The following is a 20,289-nucleotide window of genomic DNA, read 5'->3' as shown; positions in this document are numbered from 1 at the left end:
GGCTCAGTTAGCTGGAATAGAGTGATCCTCTGCCTGTACACCTGCTCCTCCCTCCTCCAGACCCTCTCTCCTTCTGCTTGTAGCCGTAGCCGCCTCGCAATGACATAGAATGCTGCCATTCTGGTGAAAATGATGCATTTTGGGGCCTTTTTTATACCCTGCACCTGTTTACCACCTGATTTCAATCCATGTTAAATACCGACTCTTAAATACCGAATTTCATGCAAATTCGGTATTTAAGTGGTTACCTACTTCTCGAATGCTCATTTTTACCATTTCTTAATATCCGAATCGGTAAATTTACCGATTCGGTAACTGTACCGAATCGGTATTTTTACCGAATCGGAATTCTTCACGATTCGGTAAGGTTTCCGAATCGGTAACATTACCGATACGGTAAATTTACCGATTCGGATGTTTTTGGCTCTCCTACATCCCGAATGACCAATACCGGTCGGTAACGGCTGAAATTCGGTAAATGCGGCCGTTACCGACCGGTATTGGCCTACCTACATCTGGCCCCTAGTGCTCAATCTACATCTCGCTTCTCTATAAACATCAGCAATCCTTGCACCTGTTATCCAATGGCGGTGGGAAACATGTTAACATTCTTTGCCCTTTCAAACCTAAAGAGTTTAACAGGATTGCTTTTTTCCTCACATAACGATAATCATTACTTTTCAAACCACCAAGTAGTTGTCGAACATGTCTATTCAGTCTTCCTACTGAATGACAGGTGCCCTCTGATGCTGCAAAAACAGCAGTGGCACTGCAATTGAGACTTGCTCCATGTTGCCCCCTTCCAAACCCTCCTGATGTCAAAACAGTTCCTTAAAGAGAACCACCAAAAAAGCTCTGCTCCAGATTATAAAATATTGTGAAAGCCTAGTGGAACCAGAAAAAATATTATTTTCTTTCAACAAAAAAAACTTGTGTGTGAGACACTGCGCTGTGTAAAAACTGGCGTGCACGCCACCGCACTGTTAAGCAACCTGTTGAGTTGTTTTTTAAAACAATACCCCTTTATGAACTGGTGTGCGCGTGTCACCGCACTCTACCACAACATTATGTATGAACCCAGGACACAGCTTCCTTAAAAAGCTGCAGCAGGAGAAAACTTCAATACACAAGCTATGCAAGTCACCGAGTTGATATGTGAAACTGCTTAGGCAACTGAAGAGCTGCTCGGTGCTTACACAGGTCATCCTCCGCTCCTGCCGAAGCACATCAGAGGGTGGCTGTGAAGAGACAGCAGCACAGGACACACATGCTGGCTGCACGCTAGCTTCCACATGCGCAGTACGTTTACCTCACAATGCCATGCCAATGGTACATGCTGGCTACGTACTGGCTGTCACATTTGCTGGGAGTCCCACCACACATGCTGACCATTCTGGAGATCCACCCTGGCCACACGCGCCAAGAGTTCCACTACACACACTGGATGGTCTGGAGAGCATGCCCTGGAAACAGGTACACTTGTGCTGCTCACCCCTAACTGCTGGTTCCACCCTCTGGCCCCTCAAAGTCTGATTTACTCTCACACTGGGTACTGCAGTTAAGCAAAACAGTTTCCCTAGATGTTAAAGGTCACAGCAACTCAGTTCATTAGAAAAGGTTGAGCCCCAAACTGTTTTTTTCAACTCTCCTGGATAAGCGCTCTTCTCTCTCTGCGCACGCTGGGCTCCGACGTCACACAGTAGGTTGAAAGCAGTAGGCTTTCCCTCTGTTACCAACAAATGTTGCTAAATGAAGTTATACCGCACTCTTAAAGCCTTTTGAACCGTGGCATCTGCCACCGAGTAGCACGGATGGAGCAAGGGGATACAAAATAAATAAAAACAGTTACTTACATGGGGATCCGCAGAAATTTTTCCAGGGTGGGGTAATCTGGCAAACGAAGGGGTGTGAGTAGTAGGTAGGGATACCACCCATCAAACCGCTCTTGCCGTAAAAGTGACAGGTCTGGCCGCAAACTGCTGGTCCCAAAAATGACAGGTCTGGTCCCAAAAATGACAGGTATAGCCTCAAAGTGCTGGTCCCAAAAGTGACAGGCCTGGCCTCAAAAAATGACAGGGCTGGCAGCAAACTATTGGTAGCAATTACTCTGGTCGCAAAAGAACTCTGGTCCTAAAAGTGACACGTGTCACTTTGTGCTTCCCCGGGTTCCCAAAGTGACATGCGGCACTTGTGCTGCCAAGGGTGTTTAAAAGCAGCTGTCCCGGAAGGGGCGGATGAGTCATAGGGGGAGGTTTGTTTTAGAGACAGAGGCGTGGCGGGACCGCCCTGAGGCCATGTGTCCCTGTTGTGGTGTAGAGGTATACGCCTCTTTTAGGGGTTGTGGTTTCTTAGAATACATCTAAGCAGTTGTCAAGAGACTGGTGCAGCAAGCAGACGCTGGACTACGTGAAGGGACGCCATGGCAGAAATGAAGAGATACAACCCATTCGCGAGAAAACCATGGTTTGATGGCGCACAGCCCCCCCGCCAGTAGCTATTACAGAACCGTCAGACCCTTGGTAATGGACGAGAATGCTCAACCAGAAGAACCTAAGGATATGGGCTGCGACGTTACTGCTTTTGGCGGGGGGCTTTCTAAGCGCAAGGACGCCCTCAGTCTCAAGGATTTGCCTCACCGTGTGTCCCTGATTAAGCGCGACAGCAGCTCTAGCGAGTGTTCGAGTGACGACGAGGCGTATTCGCAAAGCATGCTCTTGGAGTTGGAGGATGTTGAAGAAACAATAGATCCGCCTAATACCCCCGTCTATGAAGACTTGGGTTTTCACGAGGGTGTTGTTCCTGAGAAGGGCACGGTGCAAAAGCCTGATACAAGCATCAAAGCATCAAAGCTGAGGGGGCCTCGGCTGTTATTAGCGACTCTCAAGATGTCAGAACCGCCGCTGATGGGGCATCGGTGGATATTAGCGTCTCTCAAGATGTCAGAGCCTCAGCTGAGGGCTGTGAAGATGTGAAGGTTAGTAAAAATGTTATGAGCAGCCATTTACATAGGGATGTATTTTATTTCTTCAACTAGCGAACGTTAATATTTCTTCTTTTTTTTTTTTGGGCCCCTCTAGAGAGCAACCCCGGCGGGATGCACTTACTTCATAATGCCCTACGACAAAGAAAATGTACCAACTCCTAACACGCCTGTCTATGAAGACATGGATGTTCAAACGGATATGAGTCCTGCGAAGGTAGTTGTGCATCAGCCTGATACAGGCGGCGAAGATGATGGGGTATCGCAGGATATTATCGACTCTCAAGATTTCAGAGCAGCCACAGAGGGCGGTAAAAATGTGTGGGCTTGTAATAACAAAGGAGTAGACCCTTTACATGAAAGCTTGTTTTGTTTCTACCTCTAACGGTCTGTCAATATTTATCTTTTGAACATAGGGTGCAACACCGAAAAGAACCGATACCCAGGGGCAGACTGCAAAAGGTCGCAGCTTGAATCTGTCTTGTATATGCTGTGCAAACCAGACTGGGAGTTCCACAAAGCCGAGTGCAGATGTTCCTATGGATTGTGAAGATGGCTCTAAGAATGACGAGTCTGAAAAGGAAGCACAAAGGCTCAACAGAGATGTCATATTAGGTGTTAAAGGTTTCGCAGCTGTGGTTGTACGCACATGCGTCAAACGGGACTATTACAGCCTGTGTTTCGGCCACCGTGTTAGGGACCCTCAACAGGGGGCGCACGAGTGTCTAGCCGAATCATACAAAGAACGAGTAATCCGGTACATATGTAGTATGCTAGACCCGTACAAGATGTATAAGCTGCTAAGGGTGGTGCACGGCCTGTGCGCTGAAAATAAATATATCCACCCAAACATGCTGAAGATCATGGTGGCGACACTCAAGGAGATACGCTATGCCGGCAATCCATGCGCAAAACTAAGAAGTATGCCATGCACCTGTGCGTGCTGTGACAGAAAGTTGGCAGAAAGACTCATAGAAAGGCACATGTGTAATGTGTTTCTAAAAAACAGAAAAGTAGTGTCCCTGGCACCACAAAGGTTATTTTATAATAAATAAGTCCTGATGTATTGTTATGTCCTAGCGTGTATTTAAAGTAAAGTAGTAGAATGTTACACCCAAAAGCTGTATATGTGTTAAACCATACTTACTATGCATACTGTGAAAAGATATGAAACCCCTTTGTCTGTGATTTGGTAATATTCATTATTTTTAATAAAATGTTCTTACACAAAATAAGAATCTTTCATTTCCTGTACTGTAACGACTGATAACATGTCGGTGGGCCTGTTAAGAAATCTTTATTATGATACAAGAGGGGTTGGCAGCTTTGGAAGCGGCGCCTCTCTATATAGAAGGGCTGTGGATGAAAAGGAGTCGGTAAGCAGAGAAGCTGTGAAGACGTGGTTATCAGGAGAGGAGGCGTATTCATTACATAAACCTGCCAGAAGGCACTTTAAGAGGTGTTCTACAATCGTTAATGCGTGTATAGATTATCAGTGGCAAGCGGACATAATCAGCCTTCAAGATATAGCAAAACATAACAACGACGCCTGTTATATATTAACAGTCATAGATGTGTTGTCCAAGTACGCCTACGCAGAGGCGCTGCGTGATAAAAGTGAGGCTAGCGTCACGACCGCTTTTAAAGCCATCTTCGATAAGGGGCGTATTCCTCAAAAACTACAAACAGACGCTGGAAAAGAATTCTTAAACAAGTCATTTCAGAAATGATTAAAGCAGCACAATGTTCAACATTTTGTAACACACACAGAGGGAAAAGCAGCGGTTGTAGAACGGTTTAACAGAACTTTCAAGTCTAAGATGTGGCGGTATTTTACGGCCAACAACACATACAGATACGTCAATGTTCTACAGGCTTTCTTAACTGTATATAATGGCAGTTATCATAGGACTCTCAAAATGACACCCGAAGAGGTAACACCTAATAATTAGTTAACTGTTTGGAGAAATGTGTATGGTCGTAATTTCGGTACAAAGGTGAAGAAGCCAGTTTTTAAAAAAGGTGATCACGTGAAGATTTCAAAATTGAAAGGAGTCTTCACGAAGGGTTACCAACAGACTTTTAGTGATGAAATATTTATAGTGGAAAGTGTGGCGCTTAAGGAAGGGCTGTATATTTACAGGTTAAAGGACTACGATGGGGAAACGGTGTTGGGGTCCTTTTACAAGGAAGAGTTACAAAAGGTGCCCGATGATCCGAACCGTGTGTATAGGGTTGAAAAGGTTCTGAAAAGGAAATGTCGCGGTGCTAAGAGCCAGGCCTTTGTGAAATGCTGCGGAAGTCCCGAGAAATTTAACAGTTGGGTGTTGACCAGCTCCCTGAAGGGTGTGTGAACTAAAAAACGCTGCTAAGATGGAGACTACGCCCTTTTATATAACCTTACCATCCAACGCTTCTAAGGACATGTTCCCCAACAATCAGATTACTAATTACACCATCAAAATGGCTAAGCCTGTGGACCTGAAAGGGGACTGGGAGGTTGCCCTAACAGAAATTCAATACCCTAGAACATGGAATACATTTACTGCGGCCGAAACCAAGTTTCACATCAAGCCCCCAGGACCTCATGGGCATACACGCATCCTTCCATCACGGCTACTACCCAAACGTTTCAAGCGTTGTCGACACCATCAACAAATCCATAGCTGGCATAGAACCACATCCGAATATTAATCTGGTACTAGATAACGAAAGAAAGAAGGTGTTTCTTAAATCCATAATTCACAACACCCTGTTTAACTGCACCGGTAAATTAAGAAGGGTTTTAGGTACATTACAACATGTGAAAAGTCCTGTGGAACAAGATCACACATGCTCCGATGTTAATGGCGGGTTCTACACGCTATATGTGTATAGTGCTATTGTAGCGATAGTTACTCGCTGCTGTTAAGATGGGTCCATATACAGGGTGATAATAATACGATGGTCAACATACAATTTAACACATCTGACTACGTCGCAGTTTCTAAAAACCATTTTGACACTATTTCAATTATGATCTAGGATGATCAGTCTGAGCCGGTGGCCTTTAAATACAGGAAAGTTATTGTTAAGCTTCATTTAAGGCCTAGACACGACAGGGGATATTAAACATCCATAATGGTGGTTATGAAAACCTACGGGGATCCTTCTATGTACAGGGACTATTACAGAAGCCAAGCCGGTTATGGAGGCCCACCGTACTTTCAAGGTTCACCTGTTATGTACGGGCCGGATTAGGAGGATTCTTCAGGAGTCTGTTTATGGTTTAAATCTTTTATTGGATTTTCAAAACAGGAAAAACATACAGACCACATTTCCCCATCAGATGGAACAATGTCGAGCTCTTCCTTTACGACCCAATCAAAGGTGTGCGGCAGAAAGAATACTGGCAACGCCAGACATGTGGGGTCACTGCAAAGGGGAAATATTGTCCGACCACCCCCTCCCTCCTTGTCCACAAAGCAAAAGAAAGGGAAAATGGGAGTCACCACGCCACCAACAGAGGGCAGTAAGCTGGTCAGCAATCCTGCGCCTTGCGCCTGCGCTTTGGGGCTTTCGGCTCCGTGATCGGAGTGTCTACTAGGCGCAGTAATCGCAAGTAGCGAGGGCAGCTCAATTCCCTAAACTCCCCCGTGAGCAAAGTGAGGAATGGTCGCCACAAATCCGCAAATTCCTCTCCCCTTCCCGCCTTCGCTAAGGACAGCTTCTCCATCCCCAAAATCATCCAAAGCCTGTGCAGCCAACTAGTATGCGGGGGGGGGTTGTGTGGTCCTCCAATGTGCCAGGATGTTTTGCACAGCTGCCCCTAGTGCGATCGCTATAAGCCTCCCCCTCCTAGACTTCAAGGGGTACATCAGAGCATTGGGGAGTCCTAACAGAATGTAGGCGGGGAATCTAGGGAGCTGAGTATCTAAATGTGAGTCTATGTCATCTAAGATCAAACTCCAGTAGGGTTGCAACCGGTCACAACTCCAAAGTAAGTGCTCCAAGGTGCCAAGCCCTCCACACCCCCTCCAACAGCGGTCACTAATGCGGGGATCCCATTGATGTAGTCGTTCAGGTGTATGGTACCAATAGGTGGCCACTTTGGTCAGGGTCTCGGTAAGGCCCGCTTGGTAAGCCGAGTGTCTGGCTCTGTGGCAGATGCCGCCCCATTCTTTGTGCGTGAGTGATCTCCCCAGGTCCCGCTCCCACCTGGTTCTTCCTGCATTATGTGTGTAGATGTTTGTGAGGAGGAGCTGCTGGTACAAGTCGGAGATCAGCTTCTTATCAGAGGTGCGGGTAAGCAGCCACTTTTCATACGGGGTGAGGAAATGTTGCGCACCTGGTCTGACTTCCGGCTGCAAAGCCCAATGTCGGACCTGCAGATAGGGTAGGCGATCAGACTCTGGTATGCCATAGTCCTCCTTCACCCGCTGAAAGGAGAGGCTACCGTTTAAGTCGAACATATATCCCAGGTTTCTGCAGGGCGAACGTCTCCAGGCTACAAATGCCCTGAGGTCCAGTCCCGGGGAGAAATCGGGATTATCGAAGAGCGGGGTCATCGGGGAGGGAAACAAGGTGAGTTCGTGCCGGACCGCCACCCAATCCCACACATCCAGGACTGTACTTGTTATCTGCGATGCGTATAGATTGGGGGGGCGGTGGCATCTGGGGAGGAATGGAACCTCCTGTAGGAGCCTGCCCACCTCAGCTTGGTCTTGAAAGAGCCAATGCTTCCCCGATTCCGTCCAGGACCACTCCACCAAAGTGCGGAGTTGTGTCGCTTGATAATATAGAGAGAGGTCAGGCACACTGACCCCACCGTGGGCAGGCGTAAGAATCGCAATCGCGTGCTTGAAGCGTGGGCGGCGACCGTTCCAGATAAGACGCGCCAGGTCAGACTGTGTCCGTTGGAGCCAGCCTGCAGGGGGGCGCTGAGGGAGAGTCTGGAACACATAAAGGATTTGTGGTAGCAGAGTCATCTTAGTGGCTGCTATTCGCCCCAACCAGGAGAGCGAGTGACGTTTCCACCTCCGAAGTTCGTCACTAAGGCGCGAACGGAGCCTGGCGTAGTTCGCCTCAGCGGTGGCCTAGACGGTTGGGGCCAGTAGAACTCCCAGATAGGGGATGGTAGTCTTTGACCATTGCATATCGAACTCGCCTTGGACCTCGATGAGAGTCTCCGGCGACAGGGAGATATTCAGGGCTTCGGATTTCTCCACATTGATCTTAAACCCCGAGGCCAGTGCAAAGGTGTGGAGTTCGATAAAAAGTGCTCGGAGCGACTGCATCGGCTCTGTAAGGGAAAGAAGGATATAGTCCGCGTACAGGCTGATCTTATGCACATCGTCGCCAAAGGGAATGCCCTTGATGAGGGAGTGTTGCCTGACCCGTTGCGCTAATGGCTCCATATACAAGGCAAAAAGGAGAGGGGAGAGAGGGCACCCTTGCCTGGTGCCCCTGCCGATTGGGAAGCGCGGGGAGGTGTGTCCATTGACACGAACCGTAGCGTTGGGCCGGCAATAGCAATTCAATATGCGGTTGCGGAGAGCCTCTCCCACCCCGAAGTGTTGGAGCACCAGTTCCAGATAGGGCCAGTGCACCCTATCAAAGGCCTTTTCGGCATCGATTGTAAGCAGCATACAGTCTGGCCTCGTCCGCGACCCTGCCTCGATGAGGTGGAGGACTCATTTGGCATTATCGCTGGTCTGCCGTTGGGGAATGAAACCAGCCTGGTCTGGTTCCACTAGCTGCTGCATATATGGTGCCAACCTACTCGCGCGGATGCTCGTGTAGAGCTTGAGGTCCAGGTTTAAAAGGGATATCGGCCTATAGGAACTACAGCGTGTGGGGTCACGGCCAGACTTGGGTATAACCGTTATCGCCGCCTCCAGAAGGTCCTCCGGAATGGCACCGGGTTGGCTGAAGGTTTTAAAGAGATCCCGCAGTAACGGGGCAATCTGGTGGCAAAATGTTTTATAAAAGGTCGCTGAGTAGCCATCTGGGCCAGGTGATTTCCCCAGTTTGAGGCGGGATATCGCCGAAATCACTACCTCCAGGCCAATGGGCCAATCTAGGAACTCCGCTTGCGCCTCGTTCAACGACAAGAGGGTTGTGCCTCCCAGGTATACACGACCAGTCTGGAGGTCGAGCGAATCAGCTGCGTATAGGGTTCCATAAAAGTCCCCAAAGGCCGCAGCTATGTCAGCACCGTCGACAGCAAGGTCTCCCTGATTGGTCTGTATGGCCTCAACACCTTGCCTTTGGCGTTGCTTTCTCAGTTTGCTCGCCATGAGCTTCCCACAGCGGTCGCTCCCACTATAGTATGCATGTCGGAGGCGGAGAGCAGCATATTCTGCCACATCTTGGTCCAACGCTGCCAGCATCTTCCTCTCCGTACAAAGCTGGCGCCATGCACGGGCTGCCCCCGTTCGTTGGTGCATCTGCTCCAACTCCGCTACCCGTTGGGTAATTTTGGCTCTTTTCTGGGCGCGTTCCCTGTTGTTGGCTGTGGCGATAGAGATTAACTCTCCCCGCAATACTGCTTTGAGCGCTGCCCATTGCGTGGCCTTAGTGGTATCAGCGTTGGCATTATGCGTTAAAAATTGGGTGATGGCTTCCTTAATCCTCTCCACCACTATAGGGCTTTGGAGCAAGGCATCCTGCAGGCGCCAATGTCGAGGCGGGGCAGGCACATCCGGGAGGAGGAAAGTGGTCATCACCGGGGAGTGATCCGACAGGGAGGTCAGGAGTTTATCAACATCTTGCACTAGGGGCACCAACCGTGAGGATCAGAGGAAATAGTCAAGCCTAGCATAAGATTTATGGGCTGCCGAGTAGTAGGTGTATGCCGTGGAGTGTGGGTGGAAGTGTCTCCATAGGTCGACCAGGCCAAGGTCTGAGAGATGTGCGTGGCCCTCTTTGGAGAGTGATCCCAACTGCCCCGATCGTTGGCATGAACGATCCGCTGTGCTGTGGAATACTAAATTGAGATCGCCCCCTAATAACAGGTGTGGTTGGGTGTTTGCTGTGGCTGTCTCTAAGGCCGCGTGTAGGAATTTTTCCTGACCCTCATTAGGCGCGTAAATGGTGCCCACTAAAAGTGTCTGCCCGGCTATCAGAAAGCGATGTATCAGCAACCTGCCCTTGACATCTGCCTCCCTCTGCAGAACTTGACCCCTAAAGGACTTGGACACTAGAATCGCCACCCCTGCTACCTTCTTAGGTGCGGACGAAAAAAACTGCAGGGGGAAGGCCTGGGACTTAAGTTGGTGGTGATCTTTTGGCAGCAAGTGCGTCTCCTGTAGGAGGCAGATGTCTGCTGTGGAGTGCTCTAAGAGGGAAAGTATCGCCCGGCGCTTGATGGGGTTATTCAGCCCCCTCACATTAAGAGAGAGGATGTTCAATCTAAGAGGCGCCATGGGTGAGTAGTAGAGTCTGCTTGTTTCTGCGCAAGGCGTGGGGAAGCAAAAGGAAACTCAAAAATCGGTGGACAAGGAGGATCCCCCACGCTCCCCCACTCCCTCCCTTCCCCCCAACCCCCCAACCCCTGCAACTCCCCTCCCCAGATTCCCAACATCCCCCCTTGAAAACTCCCATCCACCCGCTCCACCCTCCCCCTCCCAACCCCAACCGGTGAGTCCCAAACATGAACCATAGTCCCGGGCCTGTCCGAGATCGAGTCAGACCCGTAGAGTCCCAAAAAGGAGGAAAACGTGGCAGCGGCAGCCCTTGAGGCCCCCCCGCCCCTCCCCCTCGCCCTCTCAAATGTCAGGCAATGGAAGCATATCCCCAAATCGCGTCGCCTGAGGATGGAGCCGCCGTGTCTTCAACCACCTCTTGGATGGCTGCTGCGTGTTCCATGGCGACAGACGCTGGGTCCAGTCCCAGGAGTGATGCAGGCAAACGTCATCACTGTACTTGCTGCCAGCGTCTCCGTCTTTGCTGCCAGCAGCATTTGGTCTTTCATAGTTGGCTTCATGAGTGTTGATCCTTCAATTTCAGCGTGTCAATGTGGAGCTGCTGTGTCTTTGACCACCTCCTGGACAGCCGCTGCCTGTTCCTGGGCCATAGTCTCCGGGTCAGGTTTAAGGTGCGCTTTGGGAGGGCGGCATCTTCGCACTCGTTGCCACCGTTCCATCAATGGCTGTGAGAGCCGCTCTTGCGATCATCGTGGCGAGGGCGCCAAGCAAGTCCTCCTCCGACAAGTCGATGCCCAACAGGGCGCATGTGTCGTGGAGGGAGCGCATCTGGTGTAGTGTTCCTTACCATTTAAAGATCAGTCGGAAAGGATGACCCCAGGAGTATGGCACTTCTTTATCCCGGAGAAAGGTAGTGACCATTCGGAAAGCCTTCCTTTTCTGAAGAGTAATGGCAGATAGGTCCTGAAATAGGGCCACCGGGTGGCCCTGGAAGCGGAGAGTTTGCTGCCGACGGGCCTCCTTCAGAATCCGCTCCTTTAAGGGGAAGTCAAGGAGATAGGCCAGGATGTCCGGCGGGGGGGCTGGGGCCCGTCGCGCCAGGCCCACTCTATGTGCGCGATCAATGCGGATCTCAAAGTCAGCCGGCTCTCCGAGAATTTCCTTGAAGAGTTCCTGAAGGTAGCATGTGACGCTGCTTCCCTCGGTTTTCAATGGCACTTCCCGGACGCGTATGTTATTTCTTCGGGAGCAGTTTTCGAGGTCTTCTGCATGTGCTTGGAGGTCCACCTGTTGCTCCCGGAGCTAGATTACCTCCTGCCTCATGAGTTCGAGTTCCTTGCTGCAGGTTTGGTCTGCTTCCTCTACGGCAGCCACTCTTTCGCCCAAGCCGTCCACGTCGCAGCGCAGTTCTCGTTGTTCTCCAGCCAGATCCTGTTTTAAGGCCATGAAGTCGTCGCGTAGAGTGTTGAAGAGCGATTCCAGGAATGCTTTCATGATGGGGAACCCCCCCATCCCCCCGCGCGGGGGTGCCAGCCGGTGCTGTAGGTGAGGGAGGCATTTGGGCTTTCTCTTGAGTCTTTTCCCCTTTTGCAGTACCGTTGGCCAGCATGTCATGTATGGTACGGCCTGTTCTACGCCCGTGTTGGCCCTACCCCGTCCGCCACTCCCCGACAGACAGAGGGGCTCAAGAGTTGTTGTCGGGCTGGATGGGTTGGCTGGGCACTCTTCCGGGTTTCAGGCGGGATCTCCTATTCTCGCCCTCCGGCCGATCTCTGTGCCACCGGTGGGGGCCCGATGCCGGGGCCTAAAAGTCCGGGCAGGAAACCGGGGCCTCAATTCCCTCTCCTCTTTGCGGGTTCTGGGCGCGTGTCCCGGGGCGTTGCCACGCAGGTGGTGGTTTGCGTCTGGGCCTCGCAGGGCCTACCGCCGGAGGCCCTAGTGTGCCTCCCGATGATGCGGTGTCCCGGGGGGTCTTTCTCTGCAGCGATGTGGGCCTGAGTCTGAGGCAGCAAATACCGCTTCTCCCCGCAGGCTCGGTGTGCTCCTTCCGGATAGTGCTGCTCTAACAGTGCTGGGCTGATAGGCTCGGGAAAAGGGCGCCCCGGCAAAGTAGCTGCAAGGGCAATGTGCCCCGACGGCCCTGGCAGGGAGTGTGTGTAGCAGGCAGCAAGCAGCGTCTATGCCAATCCCTCAGACCTCCCGCATGATTGCCACGCTCGGTGCTCTCTTCGGCAGCAACCCTCCTTTGCACCTTGCCAGCAGTTGGGAGTAGGCAGACGCGGAGCGCTGCAGGGCACTTCCAAGCCCCCAGGTCTGTTGGCATCACCCCAATGCTCCGGCCGGTCGCTGTGTGCAGTGGGCCTCAAAGCCTGGGCCTCGATTTTCGCGGCGTCCCCGTTTCTGCCGCAGGTCCTTGCTGCACGCTCCTCTCCAGGCAGCAAACCACGGGGAGCAGTGCTGGTGTACCCGGCTTAGTCTGCGCCTCTGAACCCTCTGAATCAGGGTCCACAACCGCCTCCAGGCCTCCGCAGGGCCTCTCGTCCTGCTCCGCCTAGGCCCGAGACCGGGGCCTTGATTTCGCGGTGTGCCGCGCAGCGGAAGCTGGCTCCTCCTCTGAATCGCCGGGGAGCGCAGCTGTCGGCGCTCAGACCCTCAGTTCTAGTCGGCACCCAGCCGTCGCCGTCCACCAGCACGCCTACCGTCCCGAGCCCTCCACAGAGTCCCACTCCTGGGCCACTGCACCAGCTCTTCCTCTGCTCGGGCGGTCAGGCGGCGCAGCCCCGGGCAGAACTCGGCTCTCCGGAAGGGCGGTGATTCCGTTCAGCACGGGCGACCAGAGCTTGCCTGAACTTGGTCCACAGACTCGCCCACCGAAACCGGGAAGATGCCTGTGCTGAGGGGGGTGCAAAGCAGTAATTAGGGGCTGATCAGGGTTCAGGGCCGGGGAGCCTCACGATCCGACGTCTGGTCAGGTCGCCATCTTGGCCACGCCCCCAGGAGTCTGTTTAGAAGAGCTATGCCTTTCCTGAGAAGAGGCTATGAAATTGCAAAACCTCATTTTAAGGTGGCTGCTACGAACATTGCCCAGGAGGTGGTGGGGTCTGTTACATCGGCGGTTGCAGAGTGCATGAACAAGCAGACTCAAGAAGGAGCCGGTTTGATGTATAAGCCACGGGCGAGTGTCTCAGCGTGTTTCCAGACACAGGTGTCCCCCAGCCCCCTATAAAAAAAGGAGGCTCTTCAAAACGCACTCAGAAAAGAAGAGCTTCAAGACGGAAGAGAGCTGCAAAGAAGCGAAGCAGCTCTAAAGTAAATATTTTTTAAAAGCCTCGTAAACAACGCCATGGCCTTCGTACATTGTGGATCTGGTGAGTGCGCCAAATCAAAGTTAGACTTGTTTACTCTATAACTCACGCAGATAAGCATCGAAAACAGCTTCTTCAAGGAGGTATCACCTTTAGCAGCATTGACACCACTGGCCCCAATAGAGTTTTTTGTGTCAGGGTCTATGGATATGTATTTGGATCTCAACAACACGCTGCTGCATCTTATGTGTAAAATCGTAAAAGCGGATGGGTCTGACATTGAAGATGATGCTAAAGTCACAACAAACGCTTACCCTCTAGCTACCATGTTTAATCAAGTGGACATCACCCTGGGCGATCGACTCATCACACAGAACGATAACGTATGCCTACAGAGCCTACATCGAGAGCATTCTAAATTACAGTAGCGACGCCCTTGACACACAACTTTCAGCGGGTCTCTTTCACAGGGATACCCACGGTCAGTTTGAAATCGCAGCTCTGGATGGCACCAATAAGGGTTTTATAAAAAGAGCGGGGCATGCTGCAGCCAGTCGTACCTTTGACCTCCTGGGGCGCATACATTCGGACCTCTTCTTCCAAGATAAACTGCTCATCAACGGAATTGATCTTAATATCAAGTTCAATCGCAACAAGGACTCATTCTGCCTCATCAACGGGGATGCGGAGCAGTACAAGCTGAACATACTGTCCACTAGCCTGTTTGTAAAGAGAGTGAAAGTGTCCCCGAGCGTCAGGCTAGCGCACGCTGAAGCTTTGCAAATATCCAACGGCAAGTACGCTGTGGAAAGAGTGTCTCTGAAGGTATTCAGTATCCCTGCAGGTACCCGCTTAACACAACAGCAGAATTTATTTCTGGGACAGCTACCCAAACTCATCATCATCAGCTTTGTGGACAATACAGCTTTTAGTGGCACCTACGCCTCAAGCCCCTTCAATTTTAAGCACTACAACATCAACTACGCAGCGCTGGTCCACGAGGGCAATGTGATTCCTGCAAAACCCTACACACCCAGTTTTACAGCTGGTCATTACATCAGGGAATATCAGGGGCTGGTTTCGATAACCGGGAAGCATCAAAGAGACTGTGGGGTAGCAATGTCAAGAGAAGGCTATGGACGTGGATACACGCTGTACGCATTCGACCTGACACCAGGCATGGAAGACGGCAATCACTATAACCTGGTCAAAAACGGGAATCTAAAAGCTGAAATACGATTCTCAGATCCACTGGTAGCTAATGTGAACATGGTCATATTCTCGGTATTCGAGAGCATCATTCAGATCAACCGCGCAAGACAGATTTTGTTTGACTATCTTTAAAACATTTGTGAAATGGATACTCTGCAGATACGTGACTTCTTAAGCAGACATAAATACGCTAGGAAATATTTTTTAGGGGTTTTCCCTAGCGATGGGTTGCCACCCGAAATAGGGGCAGAAAGACTGCGTACCCTAGTCTTTAACACAGACCCTCATGACAAGGGTGGGACACATTGGGCTGCAGTGTTTATAGCTAGTGACAAGGTTACAGTGTTTGACATTACAGCTGAGTTCCCCGAGCACAGGATCTATACACAGCCTATATTCAAGTTTGTGAAAAAAGCTGCAGCTGTGGTGGAGTATAACAAGCTAAGGGGGCAGGATTCCATAGCCATCACATGCGGAGAACACTGTATTTATTTTATCAGTAAAATGTCACAGGGTGTTTCATTTAGAAATTACTTAATTCTATATTCAAGGGATCTTGTTAACAACAACAGTATAGTTGCGTAATATGTAAAAGAAAACACATGTGCAACGGTCAGACCTGTGAAAACATAATATGCAGCTTGTCAAAACTGTAAGGGTTTATAACCTATGTATGCTTAATGTTGAACGTGTAAATAAAGACTAGGGGCCTGATGTAGGTAATCAAATACCGGTCGGTAACAGCCGAAAATCAGTATTTTCGGCCGTTACCGACCGGTATTTGGATATTGAGATGTAGGGGCCAAAGAAAAAAACTACAGAATCGGTAAATTTACCGATTCGGTAAATTTACAGAATCAGTAACTTTACCGAATCGGTAATTTTACCAAATCGGAAAAATTTCTGAATCGGTAAATTTACAGAATCAGTAAATATACCGAATCGGTAAATTTACCGAATCTGTAAATTTACCGATTCGGTAAATTGGAAAAAAAAGACTTTTGAGATGTAGGTGACCTCTAAAATACAGAAATTGCATGAAATTCGGTATTTAAGAGTCGGTATTTACCATGTATTGAAAGCAGGTGGTAACCAGGTGCAGGCTATAAAAAGGGCCCAAAATGCAACAGTGTGACCAGAATGGCGGCATTCTACGTGATAGCGATGCGGCTACGGCTACAGGCAGCAGGAGAGAGGGTCTGGAGAAGGGAGGAGCAGGTCTACAGGCAGAGGATCACGCTATTCCAACTAACTGAGGCAGAGATCCTGCAAAGGTACAGGCTACACCCCCACACCATCTTGGACTTGATCAGGGACCTGCACCCACTTTTGGAGCACCCAACCCCAAGGGCGCACGCCATCCCACCCCATGTGCAGGTGATGTGCAGCCTACACCTGCTTGCCTCTGGGAGCTACCAGAGTGTAATTGCTGCGATAGGTGGGGTATCCCAGAGCTGCCTGTCCCGTTTCTTCAGGAAGTTCCTAGAGGCCATGATGCAGAGAATGCATCATTACATCAGCTTCCCTGAAACTCATGCAGAACTGCTCAAGACCAAGACTGACTTTTACCAAATTGCACATTTCCCACACGTCATCGGCTGTATTGATGGCACCCACATCCCAATTTGCCCCCCTGCTGCCACAGAGTACATTTACAGAAACAGGAATTCAACCCACACAATAAATGTACAGGTAATTTGTGATGCCAAGTACATTATCACGGACATAGTGGCCAAGTTCCCAGGAAGTACCCTCCTACATCTTTCAAAAGGTAAAAATCACTTACAACGAAACTTTTACAATGCACTACTATTACAACGCGGTCATTACAACGCAAACTATTACAACGCATTGCGCTGGGGGGCGCTCTAGGATAGGGAATAGGTTAATTTACTATCCAATAACCTTCCCTAGTGTCCACGGGGACTGGAGTTGGAATAATAAATTAAACTATTCACTATCCAACACCCAAAAGCGCTATGCGTTGTAATGGTATGCGATGTAAAAACCGCGTTGTAAAGGCAGGCGTTGTAATAGCCTGCGTTGTAACGTCATACATCCCTTTCAAAACAGTGGGATCTACACACGCCTGACAGCGGGGGAATTTGGCGAAGGATATCTGCTAGGTAAATTACTGTGTGACACTCCCTTGATAGATAATGCAGATGTATGTGTATGTGTGTCTGTGAGTAATGGCTTTCTCATTTTCTAATAGGGGATAGTGCATATGCCGTCCACTCTTTCATCCTGACACCCTGCCTCAACCCTTCAACCCCCAGCCAGAGACGATACAACGTGGCACACAAATCAACCAGGAACATTGTGGAGAGCACCTTTGGGCTGTTAAAGAGCAGGTTCCGCTGCCTGCACAAAAGTGGAGGGGCACAGCAGTACTCACCAATCATCTGCTGTAAGATTATTGCAACTTGTGCAATGTTGCACAACCTTGCTACTAAGAAGGGCACCGAGGTGGAATTGAGCGACTATGAAGACCATGATGGTGAACATGCACTGCCTGAACCCAACACAGTAGGAGTTGCAACACCAACAGGTGGCAGACACAGACGGGCAGAGATCACACACAACTACTTTTAAGTAAATAAAGAGAAACAGCAAGGGGTTCAATGTTAAAGACCTAGTTTAATGGGCACTACGGAAAATGTCAAAAGACAAATCTGTCAAGTCCGAAGTGTGCCTAGCCTAACTGGGCGGACACGGGTTACCTCACCCTCACATGTCCACAGCATTACTGTCTGCGCCCACGCACAACACTGCGGGAGGCCTGTGGTTGGGTTTGAACATTGTCTGTTGAGCCAGGGCCTGTACTTTGGCTCCTGCTGCTCCTCCTAATGTCCGGTATAGGGGTGCTGCTCCTGCTAGTGGTGTCATCCGTGTCCCCTACACCTTCATCTCCTGCGGTGGCTGACTGGTTTGTCAGCAGCACTTCCATCGCTGTTGTAACTCTCCCCATCCCCCTGGTAAGATCTGTTCAGCAGTGCACCAGCCCCTCCTGCATTGCAATAGAACGGCGACATAACAGTGAACTTGCTGTTGCTAGACGGTTCATGGCCTTTGTCTGCTGTTGCATGCACTGCCTCTCCCTGCACTTCTGTGTGCGGTTTTCATGCAGTTCATCACAAAATGACAGCACGCACTGAGACATGTCCCTCACCCCATCTGCCATATTCCTCATGCTATCCGCCATTGAGGTTATCCCCCTGTTCATGGTCTCCATGTTGCTATTCAGGTGGCGCATTTGTCTTTGTACTGCAGTAATTGCCTTTGCCTGCAGGCGCTGCACCTTCACCATCGTGGTTTCCAAGCCACAGAAGACACCATCACCATGGCCACTTGTGCTTCCCTCACGGACCCTACGGCGTCTTGTGCCTCTGTGCACAGAAACAGGAGTGGACGGAAGACCAGCTATTTTGCCTCCACTGGCTCATTTTGCATCTCACCCTCCCTTTCCTCATCAGAGGATGTTTCAAATATTTGTAGCGGGGGAACATCATGCCTCCTGGGCCTGAAGATTTCCGACACCTCTGAGGCTGCTGATGGGGAATGTGTTTGTGGGTCCTGTTGTGGAGAGTCATAGAGCAGAGGCAATGATGGCTGTGCATGGTGCCTGCCTCTGTTGTAGCAGCTGCATGTGTACTGGGTGCTGGAGGTCTTGCAGTGCTGGGCCCTGCCTTCCTGGATCCTTCCTCACCCCTCTTCTCCCTCTCCTGCATAGTCTTGCGCGAAGTCTCTCCTGTGGACAGATATGGACAGCGGCTTGGTGGTACTTTCACCGTGTATTTCTATATTAAATCACAATTCAGTCACACTATTTCATGGTCCTCAATTGTAGTCTGTGGCATGCCTGACATTCTTTCATGATGACTGCACTGATGTAAGTTGAAATGACTACCACTCCCATAATGGATTGCTGGTGGATACTAAAGCCTGTACTGGAGTTTTGAAACACACAGCCACTTGGGGGAGGAATACAGGCAAGGGGGTAGTAATTATGGACATGTCCCTTACATTTCTTTGATGCAGCTTGGGCTGAGCTGTCAGCATCACCAATCCCAGCCATGCTCTCTGGCTCCAGGGCTGACTCCACAAGCTGTTCCAGATCCGTAAGATCAGGTGCCCTGTTCTTTCCTCCACCAGTAGCATTGGCCTCTTTGCTTTGTAAAGCCAATTTTTTTTTAGTGATGATCCTTAGATCATACCATCTTTTCTTTAAATCATCCACTTCTCTGGTTGTCACCCTTATGGCGTTCACCTTAGCCTGGATCCCCAGCCAGGTCTTCCTCTTCACAGCCTCTGCTACCTGCAGAGACGGTCTTCCAAACAGCTGGGTGTGGTGTTTTACCACCTTCTCCACCAGCACCTGCAGTTCACCTGTGCTGAACTTTAGTCTTCTTTTCCTCTCAGCACCTTCCCTCTGGGAGTCTTGTGAATCCATCCTGCAATTCTGCACAGCTCTGCTCAGTACAGCCAGTCAGTGCATCACAGCTCTCCTGGATGTTCAGTTGGTCTGCACCTGCATGGGTGTGGCCACTTCCTAATTGTGGGGTGGGGTGGATGCACATGATTGGCTGGTTCCTCTGTTGCTTGGTTGTGGGGTGGGGTGGAGGCACAGGATTGGTTGGTTCCTCTGTTGCTTGGTTGAGGGGTGGGGTGGGGTGGAGGCACCTGATTGGTTCCTAGTTGAAATGCTAGATTTTCGTATCTCTGATTCTGTATTTATCGAATCGGTAAATACTGATTCGGTAAATACTGATTCGGTAATTCCCATTCATCCCTATGGGCCTGGATGCCCATAGGGATGAATGGGAATTACCGAATCGGAGATACCGAATTTTACCGATTCGGTATTTTTTACCCATTTTTTACCTACATACCATTTTCGATTTCTAAAATCCCGAATCAGTAAAATTCGGTATTTTAGATTCGGTAAAAATAATTTACCTACATCTGGCCCATTATATTTTAAAAAACAAGAATTCAGAATCTGTATTTCAATATACATGCACCATAAATGTTTTAAAAGACGACTGAGACGGATTGAAAAGTTATAACACGTGTTTATTACAAACAGGTTTGTAGGTTGGTCATAGTTTGACAAACTTTATTGAAGAAACCTATGAATAAAAAACCAGACACATTTATACACATAATACACACAATTATTCAAAAAAGTCTTTAGAAACATAAAGGTCTAATCCACTAGAGGGGTGATTTGGGCAATGTCTTTTTGCGAGGTGGTGCCGCAGGTGCAGGGGTAGACCAAGTCGGGGATAGCCTTCGGACGTCAGAACCTGTAGGCGATGGTAGTAGGGGGTCCTTAAAATTGTCTAGCAGTTGACGGTGTACAAAGAGTTGTATTGTAGTGCTC

Source organism: Lissotriton helveticus, chromosome 6, assembly GCF_964261635.1.
Source record: "Lissotriton helveticus chromosome 6, aLisHel1.1, whole genome shotgun sequence".
NCBI classification, from domain to species: domain Eukaryota; kingdom Metazoa; phylum Chordata; class Amphibia; order Caudata; family Salamandridae; genus Lissotriton; species Lissotriton helveticus.
The sequence above is the reverse complement of the archived record's forward strand: the minus strand, read 5'-3'. Positions refer to the sequence as shown.